This window comes from Corythoichthys intestinalis, chromosome 4 (genome assembly GCF_030265065.1).
Source record: "Corythoichthys intestinalis isolate RoL2023-P3 chromosome 4, ASM3026506v1, whole genome shotgun sequence".
NCBI classification, from domain to species: Eukaryota; Metazoa; Chordata; class Actinopteri; order Syngnathiformes; family Syngnathidae; genus Corythoichthys; species Corythoichthys intestinalis.
The window spans coordinates 10,608,670-10,621,386 of record NC_080398.1 but is presented as its reverse complement, the minus strand read 5'-3'; positions in this window follow the sequence as shown (position 1 = coordinate 10,621,386).

The window sequence follows — 12,717 nt, the reverse complement described above, 5'->3', positions numbered from 1 at the left end:
TGTGTGTAATGGCTTAGCCTAAACAGGCCTTTTGGGGGTATGATTCGACATTTGTTATTTCATCTATTGGATTGGTTAAAATCTGACATCTATACAATGAATGGACGAAAATATCAAATGTACTTGTCAGATTATGCCCCCAGAAGGTCTATGTATTCATTACACTAGAATAGAATTAATTTTAACACGACATGGAAATTTGCTCTGAATTATGAGGGTCAAATCCAGGTTAAATGCTTTTTTTGTTGCTGCCACTCAAGTGAAAGGTCCCTGTGACTGTAGCACACAGCAGAAAAAATTGCCAAGGACCAAAGCAGGCTATCAACATTCAACGAGGTCGACCATTAATCATGGCCCCGAATATATTAAACAATTCACAAAGAAGCAATGTCATGTTTCAGGCATGAAGTGATCGCTGACAACATTCTTGGAGCCTGTTTGTTGTTGTTGTTGTTGTTGTTTTTTAACATTTATTGTAATGCCAGTGAGTAATAGTGCAGATGACCCGCAGTGTGTAAATTTACTTTGCACTTGATATTATTGTATTACATGCATTACATTAGATCAGAACCAGTCGGTACATGCACACAAAATTCTCAAGGTAGGTTGACAATATACTGTATTACATAAACTAAAGTATATATGTTACATCAAAATTTAGGCATAGCGAATTTCAGAAAATATATTGCATCATGTACCTGAGGGATGAGGTTTCAGGTATGGTTCCTTGCCTTACCAAGAATGGACTAAACCCAGAATCTCAGGTCCCAATGCTTCCAATAAATCCTGCACTACTGCCGCCTCAAATTTATTATTATTATTTATTATTTATTATTATTATTATAGTAAAAGCAAGTAATACCTTGATCCATCCATCCATCCATCCATATTATACAGCACCTGTCCTCAATATGGTCGAAGGCCCAATCCCTGTTGAGTTTGGGCAAGAGGCTAGGTAAAGAGGAAGTCGTAGTGTTTGGAGAAAACAGCATAATCAGAACAGGGAAACTCCAAACAAAAATGCTTAGATTTTATACCAGATCGTCTCGACATCATGGAAGACATGCCAAGAGAAAGAAAATTCTAAATACGGTGGTATGTAAAGTATCTGAACCTTTTGGAATCGGAATGGATGAAATGGATGAAAATACAGTGTCTGCTTAAACTAAAACCCCCCAAACATTTATAGGTCTTCATATTTTAATGAGGATTGCATGCAAAATATGACAGAAGGGGGAAAATAAGTAAGTGGACCCTCTGCCAAAGGAGACTTAAAGAGCAATTGAAACCAATTTTTATCAAACAATTTAAGTTAAGTCTGTTCACAATCACTGATGAGTGCTTTAAAGCTGCTCTGCCCACTACAAAACACACACCTGGTAAGAATTGTCTTGATGAGAAGCATTGTCTGATGTGCATCATGGCTCTGTCAAAAGAGCCGTCTGAAGACCTGCAATCAAGGATTGTTGATTTGTATAAAGCTGGGAAAGGATACAAAACCATCTCTAAAATTCTGGATGTTCATTGATGGACAGTCAGAAAAGTTGTCTACGAATGGAGAGAGTTTGGCTCTGTTGCTTCTCTCCCAAGGAGTGGCCGTCCACCAAAGATGACGCCAAGAGTTCAGCGCAGAATACTCAGAGTTAAAAAAAAAAAAAAAAGAACCCTAGAGTGTCTGCTGATGACTTACAAAAATCACTGGCAATGGCCAATAATGGTGTTCGTGGGAGGACTCCACGGAGGAAGCAACTGCTGTCTAAAGTAAACATTGTTGCTCATTTATCCATCCATCCATCCATTATCTTCCGCTTATTCCGGGGTCGGGTCGCGGGGGCAGCAGCTTCAGCAGGGAAGCCCAGACTTCCCTCTCCCCAGCCACTTCAGCCAGCTCCTCCGGCGGGATTCCAAGGCGTTCCCAGGCCAGCTGAGCGACATAGTCTCTCCAGCGTGTCCTGGGTCGACCCCGGGGCCTCCCGCCGGTGGGACATGCCCGGAACACCTCTCCAGGGAGGCGTCCAGGAGGCATCCGAACCAGATGCCCGAGCCACCTCAACTGGCTCCTCTCAACGCGGAGGAGTAGCGGCTCGACACCAAGCCCCTCCCGGATGACCGAGCTTCTCACCCGATCTCTAAGGGAGAGCCCGGACACCCTGCGGAGGAAACTCATTTCGGCCGCTTGTATCCGTGATCTTGTTCTTTCGGTCACGACCCACGGCTCGTGACCATAGGTGAGGGTAGGAACGTAGATCGAACGGTAAATCGAGAGCTTCGCCTTTTGGCTCAGCTCCTTCTTCACCACATTTCATTTAATGTTCGCAAAAAGGCACTTGGACACTCCACAGAAGTTTTGGCAAAATATTTTGTGAACTGATGAAACCAAAGTTGAATTGTTTGGGAGTAACACCCACCTTCATGTGTGGAGGAAAAAATGGAACAGCTCCCCAACATCAACACCTCATCCCCACCACGAAGCATGGTGGAGGGAGCATCATGATTTGGGGCTGTATTGCTGACTCAGGGCCTGGACAACTTGCAATCATTAATGGAAGAATTAATTCAAAAGTTCATCAGGATGTTTTGCAGGAAAACCTGAGGCCGTCTTTCAGACAGTTGAAGCTAAAAAGAGGATGGATGCCACAACAAGAAACTGATCCAAAACACAGGAGTAAATCAACTTCAGAATTGTTTTAGAAGAACATAATTCACGTTCTGGAGTGCCCAAGTCAAAGCCCAGACATGAACCACATTGAGATGCAGTGGCATGACCTAGAAACAGCGATTCATGCCAGACATCCCAGGAGTCTGACTGAACTACAGCAGTTTTGTAGAGAAGAAAGGGCCAAGATTAGCCCTGATCGATGTGCCAGACTGATCTGCAGCTACAGGAAGCAACTGGTTGAAGTGATTGCTGCCGGGGGATGGGGGGGGACGAAATATTAAATGTGATGGTTCTCTTACTTATTTTTCCCCCTTCTGTCATTGTTCGCATACTATCCTCATTAAAATATGAAATCCTATAAATGTTTGGGTGGTTTTAGCTAAAGCAGACACTGTTTTTTCATCACATTTGATGGTGATTTTATACAGAAGTGTGAGATATTCCAAAAGGTTCGGATACTTTTTCATACCACTGTAAAATAATATCCATTTGTCCACTTTTTATATTGTGTACTCCAGGTGAGTCTATCGCATCTACCTTTAGGAAGAAATTATTTTCTTTTCTTTGGAATGCCGTTTTGGCCATTGCTTTCCTAACTTTTAATGTCTTTGTACATTATTGCATTTGCAAATTGCGTACTTTCAAGATACTTAAAATGCTCATTGCCTAAAGTGATATCCAAAATCTTTCCTGTCTTTAACACTGTGCTTTAGTTTTTGGAGCATTTATTTTCATTCCCATTTCACTGACGTCCTTGTTAGCTTGTGTATAATCCGGTTTAGCCCATATAGAATTAATATCTCTAGATTTGCTGCTCTTATCCTTATTCTTTTCTGAATCTTGACTGACCATCTTGAAAGTCCTAAGTCATATGATTACAGTACATGCTTTGTCAATATTTTCAGAACTTCTCTTGGAGGCATAAGATGTAAGCCTTATTGTTCTGAACATTTTAAGTGGGCTTCTTCGGTACTGATGGAATTATTTTCTAAACTAAGTATAACTAACCGAGCTTCTTTGGCTTTGTCATTTTCTCGTCTCACTTGGTTATTAAGTTTATGATTTAACTTTGTTCTGCCTCTGTGGTCACATGCTTCCAGTTTCTTCTTCAATTGCTTATAATATTTCATGTTTATCTAGATGAAGTTGGTTACAGTAAACTGCAACCTAAAATGATAGGCTCCTATTTAATATAGGTAATTTTATACTGTATGGCTTGCGTTATACTCACTTTAAGGTGATTCCGTCTTTCTTCAAACATTCTTATTCAAGTTTCTATCTTCTTTTGTTTGAAATGACATTTTTCCTACCACTTGATTTGTTTTTTCTTGTTTTAGTATTTTTTAGTCATTGAACTTTTTTCTTTTTATCTGTTCAATAGCCAATTCTCAAAAAAAAACAAAAAAACTTTGTGGTCTGACTTCACATTGGTTGCCAGGTAAATTGCTGTTAAAAAAATAAACTTATACAATATAATTTTGTTATTGTATAGTACAGTTGTGGTCAAAAGTTTACACACACTTGTGAAGAACATAATGTCATGGCTCTCTTGAGTTTCCAGTTATTTCTACAACTCTGATTTATCTCTGATACAGTGATTGGAACAGATACTTCTTTGTCACAAAAAACATTCATGAAGTTTGGTTCTTTTATGACTTTATTATGGGTGAACAGAAAAAAGTGATCAAATCTGCTGGGTCAAAAATATACATACAGCAGCGCTAATATTTGGTAACATGTCCCTTGGCCATTTTCACTTCAATTAGGCGCTTTTGGTAGCCATCCACAAGCTTCTGGCAAGCTTCTGGTTGAATCTTTGACCACTCCTCTTGACAGAATTGGTGCAGTTCAGTTAAATTTGATGGCTTTCTGACATGGACTTGTTTCTTCAGCATTGTCCACAAGTTCTCAATGGGGTTTAAGTCAGGACTTTGGGAAGGCCATTCGAAAACCTTAATTCTAGCCTGATTTAGCCATTCCATTACCACTTTTGATGTGTGTTTGGGGTCATTGTCCTGTTGGAACACCCAACTGCGCCCAAGACCCAATCTTCGGGCTGATGACGTTAGGTTATCTTGAAGAATTTGAAGGTAATCCTCCTTCTTCATTATCCGATTTACTCTCTGTAAAGCACCAGTTCCATTGGCAGCAAAACAGCCCCACAGCATAATACTACCACCACCGTGCTTGACGGTAGGCATGGTGTACTTGGGGTTAAAGGCCTCACCTTTTCTCCTCCAAACATATTGCTGGGCATTGTGGCCAAACAGCTCGATTTTTGTTTCGTCTGACCACAGAACTTTCCTCCAGAAGGTCTTATCTTTGTCCATGTGTCATCAGTCGAGCCTTAAGGTACCGTTTTTGGAGCAAGGGCTTCCTTCTTGCACGGCAGCCTCTCAGTCCATGGAGATGCAAAACACGCTTGACTGTGGACACTGACACCTGTGTTCCAGCAGCTTCTAATTCTTGGCAGATCTGCTTTTTGTTGATTCTCGGTTGAATCTTCACCCTCCTGACCAATTTTCTCTCAGCAGCAGGTGATAGCTTGCTTTTTCTTCCTGATCGTGGCAGTGACAAAACAGTGCCATGCACTTTATACTTACAAACAATTGTTTGCACTGTTGCTCTTGGGACCTGCAGCTGCTTTAAAATGGCTCCAACTGACTTTCCTGACTTGTTCAAGTCAATGATTCGCTTTTTCAGATCCATGGATGTATATTTTTGACCCAGCAGATTTGATCACTTTTTCTGTTAACCCATAATAAAGTCATAAAAGAACCAAACTTCATGAATGTTTTTTGTGACAAAAAAGTATCTGTTCCAATCACTCTATCGGAGAAAAATCAGACTTGTAGAAGTAACTGGAAACTCAAGAGAGCCATGACATTATATTCTTCACAAGTGTATGTAAACTTTTGACCACAACTGTATATCCAGGTTTCTTTCTTCCAAATGTGTCCTAAGAAAATTATTTTCTTATCTTGTTAGTGTTTGCTTTTACAAGGTTATGTTACATATAGTTTTATAAATCTTATATCCTAATCATTGATGTTAACCAGGCTCTATCATCCAACGTCTTACCCATCACTGCCTGCTGTACTATTCCAATTTCAAAAAAACATTCCTTTTTCCTCAGTTGTGTGTTTGTATGTATGTGTGTCGAGGTGTGCCTGTGCGCGTGTATACATGAGTCTGTGTGCTGTCTGTACTGCCTATGAAACACCAAACATTTTTGTGAAATATGCAAATTTTCAAGATCACACTTGCTAAATCTATGTTGTACAGTTATAGCAGAGAATAATTGACCCTAAGATATACGGTGAAGGAAAGCATATCCATTTCGCTTGAGTAGTTGCTTAGCTGCTAGGCTTGCTGGATGTCTGAGAAAACTCTGCTGACCTGGGTGCATCCAAATTAGATACTGTATTGGCATGGCTGAATATGTTACACACTGGGAGCCCTGCACTGAAGCTCTCACCCGTTGCTCTGATCCTGGCTGCTGCTCAGCTCAGACCAACACAATGCATCAGTGGGGAGACAACATTTCCACAGCCTCATTAAGCTGCCAATAATAGCAAGACAAAAGTAGAACCCACTGAGAATTTCTTTTTTTAACAGTTGTCTCCTTTTTGTACAGTACATTTGTTTCGATTTTATTGTCATCGTCACCATCATGTTTCTTTAAGTGGAATACTTTGGACCTCCAGTATATAATAATTTCCTCATGATAAAGTGAGAGGTTGTCACATATCCAAAGCATTTTAAAAGAACTTCTTTTAATCCATGACATCTCAAAACACGTGATTGTTGTCATGGCATCATGCATCTTACACTAGTTACGAGCCTTCCTTTGTGGACTGGTGATGAGAATGAAAAGAAGACTTTGAGAGTAACAAAGGAAATGGCATTGAAAGATGTATCTCTCATGTGATATCTGCAAATAAAAAAAAAAGATTGATCTTTACAGGACTCTGTGAGTTTGAAGATATCTAACTTTTTTTCACCAAGTTAAACATTATTTGGTAAATATGAAGTTCAGTTTATAGCACAGGTGTCAAACCGATTCCAGAAAGGGCCGAGTGGGTGCTGGATTTTGTTCCAACCGATACAACGCAGAGAGTTTAACCAATGAACTTCCTGCTGAAACAAGCAGCACCTGACAAAGTTTAACTGATTACACATGTAAAAGATCTAATTGGTTGGAAAGCAAACCTGCACCCACTTGGCACCTGTTTGACACCTGTGGTTTACAGAATGCCATGATGGTTGCAGGGGTGTCCAAAAGCAGTCCTAAAGGGACGCTATGGGTCCTGGTTTTTGTTCCTACCAATTGAGCACAGACAGTTTAACCAATGAGGTTTCTGCTAAAAAATGCAGCGCCTGACTACAATCAACTCATTACACTTGTAAAACACCAAATTGGTGCATAGGTTTCATCCTGTTTTTTGGGAAAGAAGTCCAGCACCCACTGAGGCCCGATGTGGAATAGTTTGGGGACCCCTGCTTTAGGCTGTGGTTCTCAAATATTTTTTATCATGTTCCACCTACTGACTAACATGGAACCTACAGCCAATTTTAAAGCAGTAATGTGAAGTAAGGTTGGTCAACCATGTTTTTGAATAATATCAATGGCTAAACAGTTATAAGCATATTTTCGTTATTTTTTTTTTTTTTACGCAACCCTTCCAGATTCTTTGTTTAACCCATAGCAACGCCCTTGACAACGAAAATGCTTTTCTTCGGCAATCTTCGGAAATTACGTCACACCTAGAAGTGCGAGGGAAGTCCGCCATAGAACAGTATTGTTTGTTGCATTGCTTCTCGGTAAGATGTCACGGCGGTGTGTGACGATGTTTTGTTCTCACTCAAACGAAAAGTTGTATGAGTGGCCAAAGGATAGCAGGGCACGGAAACGGACATTTTTCGTTCGCACGAAGCAAATGAATTTCACGCCATCATCGAGTAGTGTTCTCTGTTGCAAACACTTCGAAGATGCCTGCTTTCTTAACCAGTCTGCTTATGATCAAGGATTTGCCAAAAAGTAAGTGTGATTTTTGGATAGATGACTGATGACTTTGTCAAAGCAGAGCTGTCAACTGTTGTGGAATGAACAGTATAAGCTAGCGACGTTAGCCGAAAGTTAACTCGTGGCAATCCCCGATCATAGTTGTTGTTGCGTTCGCTAGGTTAAGCGTGTTTAAATTGTGCGTCATCTACGATCTTGTCCGAAAGGGTTAATCCACTGTCAATCGGGAAAGGGGTGTGAATGTGCATATAAGCGGGTTGGCGTCGCGGTAATTCACGGTCACGTTGCAGTAAGAGAAACACACCGCCGGTGAGTTTGTGCACATTTATTTGTATTTGTATTATGTATTTCCACCTTCATGCTTCAAGCATTGCATTGCATTTGTACGGTTCGGCGTTTCTTTCACGGTGATCGCTTGATAGCTTTCTAGTTTGTGTTTTACTGTACGAGAGCCGCTGACAGGTGACCCCAACAAGCGTGTCTGGCAGCGAATCAGCAAGCGCGCAGGTCACGCAGTGAATCATGGGAAATGTAGTCTCGGGACAACACTGAAGTGGTGCTTTGTAATCTGTTCGCTTGTGTGAAAAAACTACATTTCCTCACGCCATTAGACGCCACTTCCTCCCGAGAGCCCCGAGCTGTGTTGTACTGTTAGCTCCATGTGGTAATAAAGAAACAAAGTTGTCAGCACGTCTTGTGTTTGAAACATTTGTAAACAAAAAGCTCATAACAAGACACTATGCATGATCCGTTTAAGAGACGCTTGAGTAGTAGGAGGCGAGGAGGAGATCAGCGAGAAGCAAAACTTCACGGTCGAATGTGGTGGCAGTCTGCTATTATTTTGTTTTCTTATTGTTGCCACAATAAAGTGGAGAAAGCCATCAACGACTTATCTCCTTCTTTCCCCCCATCGTTTTTATATTATTATTTTATATGCACGAGAGCTGCCGGATCTGCCAAAATGAACATGAAGTCTGATTATTATTTTTTTTAACAATGTCATCAGATAGACAAAAACATAAAATTATGTGTAAATGCCTGCATCTTCAAATCATGAAAATAATAACAGCCTATATCTTACCAATCTTGTAATCTCGATGGGTCTTGTATCCATTCCATGTCAGGTAGTCTAGGAACATTGTTTGCATCCTGATTAGCGTCTGGCTAATACATGTTAGGTCCAACATAAAATTCCAACCTCCTCTTCTTCCTCCAACTCTTCAAAAAGTTGGATCACCTCCCTTGCGCTCGATCTATCGCTTATATCGCTGTTTGAATCATTGTTTGAGGGGCTTTGTATGGTGGCCGTATGTATGGAGCTGCCATCGCTGTTCCCAGTGTGACGTATCACTTCCGGGTTCGTCCCCTTTTAGGCTCGAACTTCGGAAATGCGATTATTTTGTCAAATATACAACATATAAATTATTTTTTCATGTTTCATTTGTTGGACAATGTTTAATTATTTTAATTGTGACCCTATTTGGCATGTTATGAAATTACTTCACATTACTGCTTTAAGTCCACAATTATTCAATCATTCAATCTAATGAATCAGCCTTTAGGCAGAGAGCTCTACATTTGTTATCTTTCTGAAGACAAAATGGAAAAGATAAATGATAAAATAATCCAAATGTTTGCTAGCAAAAGCCAGCACTAAACAAGTTCAAATGAACTCCGACCACCCGGTATGCAAATAAGACAAACAAAACACCGCTATAGTTTGGATACTATTAAAATCAAGCTCCGATGTTCAGTGCATATACATCTCTAGAATACACCTGCCGAAGTTTATTTTGATCCTTCGACTAATAACAGAGGAGTAGCAATATTAGTTAGTGTCCTCACCAAGAAGAAGAACAAAAATGACAACGTGAGTGAGACCTTGAGCCCTCCTTACGGACGGTCCAAACCAGGGGTGTCCAGATCTTTTGCAAAGGGGGCCAGTTTTGGTGTGGTACAAATATGGCTAGCCGACTTTGGCTGTCGTTCTTTATGTAGAACAATATATTTAAACATTTTAGCAAACCAGTCTGTGTTTCACATTTACTTTTTTCTTATAATTTCAACAATCTCGTAACTAGACTTTGTGGCGTACACATTTGATTCTCAGGCTCTTGCAAAATACTGCTGCTGTGAAATTAAACTAGCTTCAAGTTGCTTCAATTTCATGCTGTGTTCCTTCCCTGTAATCTTGTCGTACATGTCAGCGTGTCTTGTCTTGGTAATGTCGCCTGAAATTGAAATCTTTAAAAACAGCCATTGTCTCTTTGCAAATGAGGTAGACACAGTTGTTGCGTATTTCAGTAAAGAAATAGTCCAATTTCCACCTGTCCTTGAAGCGTCAGCCCTTGCAGTGAACTTTCCTTTTTTGTTGATTGTTGCCATTTTAGAAAATTGGGGGTAAATAGTCACACGGGGTGATGTAGCTTGGATTGTCTTCCCTCTAGTGGGTAAATGAGGAACAGCAGTTAGTGTGTAAACTTCATAAGATGGCAGCAGTACTACTGCCTGATGAAGGCCAAATAATACCGGACATGTCTTCGGTATGAATCCGTCAATGTCCGTGCTGACTGCGTGCTCCGCAGTACGTCAAAAATAGACCAAAACATACTGGCTTTGCACAACTGCAGTCCAGTTGCTCCATGCCGTTGTGAGCTCTCGCAAGATCGCGCGCGATAATGTTGACTTAAAAGCAACGACAAACACATGGAGTCTGTACTCAACTTGATTTGACTCAACATTCCCTCCCGATTTTTTTTTTGCTTTTACCGTGGGTTTGTGACACTATTTAATTACTGTTTTAATTTACATAACTTGCATAAAAACTCACCGTCCATCCTCATAGCTTCCGCTATGGCGTTCCATGCAGCTTCCTTTTTAAATGTTGTGGCTATAATGACTATATGTGCATATATGCTATATGTGGCTATAATGTGGTTCCGGTACATCGGAGAGGGTGTGCAGTCAATTCGTAGCCCTGACGCGACCGGTATAATTTGAACAATGGGATAGAATGGAAATGGATTTGCTCCGGCGCTATATCTTGCTGGATCCGGACCACAAACGCGTTTGGTATAATTTGGGCTGAAGTCTGTGTGCGGGCGAGACGTTATTGATTTTATGACAGAGGCTGCGGGCCAGATGAAATTTGACCACGGGCCACATTTGGCCCCCGGGCCGGCCTTTTGACATTCTTGGGCTAATCTGTGCAGATTTGTGTCAATGGCGTACCACAAGCAACACGTCACTTTTGCTCATTAATATTCATGACGTTAGCAATTGTGGCTAGGCGGGTCAACCTCCCGTTTGTCCCCAGTAGTAAATGAATGGAAATAATATACCAACAAGATGTTTACTGAGCTAAACCTACCAATTCTGTCCGAAAATGATGTCCCTGGTGCCAAAATCACTGCTAAAGATATGGAAGAACATACAAATTTTCAGTTAAAGCAGTACTTCTCAAATAGTGGGGCGCGTGCCAGGGGGGGCGCATGTGACCTCGGGGAACATGCTTTTTTTTTTTTTTCTGCCGTACTGGAATAAAGTGTACTTGCGCATCCACTCAGTGGGTGGCAGTGGCGCTCTCATTTTCAGAGTGCGTGCAGTATTTTTGAACTAAGGAAGAGCACTCATTACACAGAAAACAAATATGAAGAGCAGTGCGCCGCCGCCGTTTTCGAAAGCCATTTTCCGACCGGACTCACTCACGCAGCGACCCACTGTCTTGTCCGGTTCTCACGCCGCCGCCCGATAAGTGCCATTTTCGGCTTGGGATCGTCACGACGACCGCCCTCACCTACGGTTCTACCTCGGCCGCCGAGAATGCGCTTTGTTCGTGCCGTTTGCCTTTTAGCTTTGACTTTTAATACTGTGGGTGATGAGGAAAGACTGTTTACTGTGTCTAAAAATAATTATAGCGGACCGCCAGAAGCCAAATCAATTAAGACGCCACTTAAAGACATTCGACCCCAATCTCATTGATAAGCCGCTTGATTGTTTTTCAGCGAAAACGTGCCGAATATTGCCAACAATCGTCCTACTTTGTCAGTGTTATATCAGTAAACCAGTAAGCATTGTTAGCATGCTCATTGCAAAATGACTCCACACCATTGCAAAGGAGGTAATACTGAGTGTGAGCAGCAAAAATAAAAACTGTCCTTCTGTCCAAGGACACTCTTTTTTTCCTTTATTAATTTTTGTTTTTTCGGTCAAATTTTTTGGCATATTGTCCTCATGAGTGAATGTTTCTAATCAATTTGAATTTGTTATTATTTACTGATTTTATTACATTTTATTTTTCTGTATCAAATGGTCAAAAATGTACCTTGAGTGTATTTTTACAGTTTGAATGTGACTTTTTTTTTTTAAATTAGGCAAATTGATGCACGTCAAGTCTTCTCTATTACAAACAAAACAATGTTAATAAAGTTATACTTTATTATAAGTTGATCTATGTTACTTTTTTTCTTTTTTAGAAAAAAAGGACACAATATTAGGCACATGCGTATTTATAATAGTAATAATACAATACTACAGTAATAGACAATACTATTTACAGTGGCGGCAGAGAGTTTGGGGGGGGCGCGAAACATTTACGTCTTGCTTGGGGGGGCGTAGCAGAAAATAATTGAGAAGCACTGAGTTAAAGAGATGGCTTAAGTGTCCAGGCTGATTAAGAGCCAACCTGATCCAGAGTTACCTTTTTTATCGAAACCTTTTTCTTGTGTGCATTGCCTTACGACACTGACAATGACATTCTACTGTTTTAACAATCTATCCTTTACCACCTTATGCCCTGTCTTTCTTATATATTATAGCCTCTGGTTGTCTTACGTCTCTGACCGATCTTGGGAGCAATTTACATTGCTATTTTTGTGTAGCGATCGCAAATGCTACTCAGTGACAGCCAACGAACACTTTTAATTTTTTTCATTAATAACAAATCTTAATTCTATAATTTATTTACACTTCCCCCTTACCAAAGTTTTTTTTTTTTTTTTTTTTTTTTTTTTTTTAACAACAGAAAAGGTAA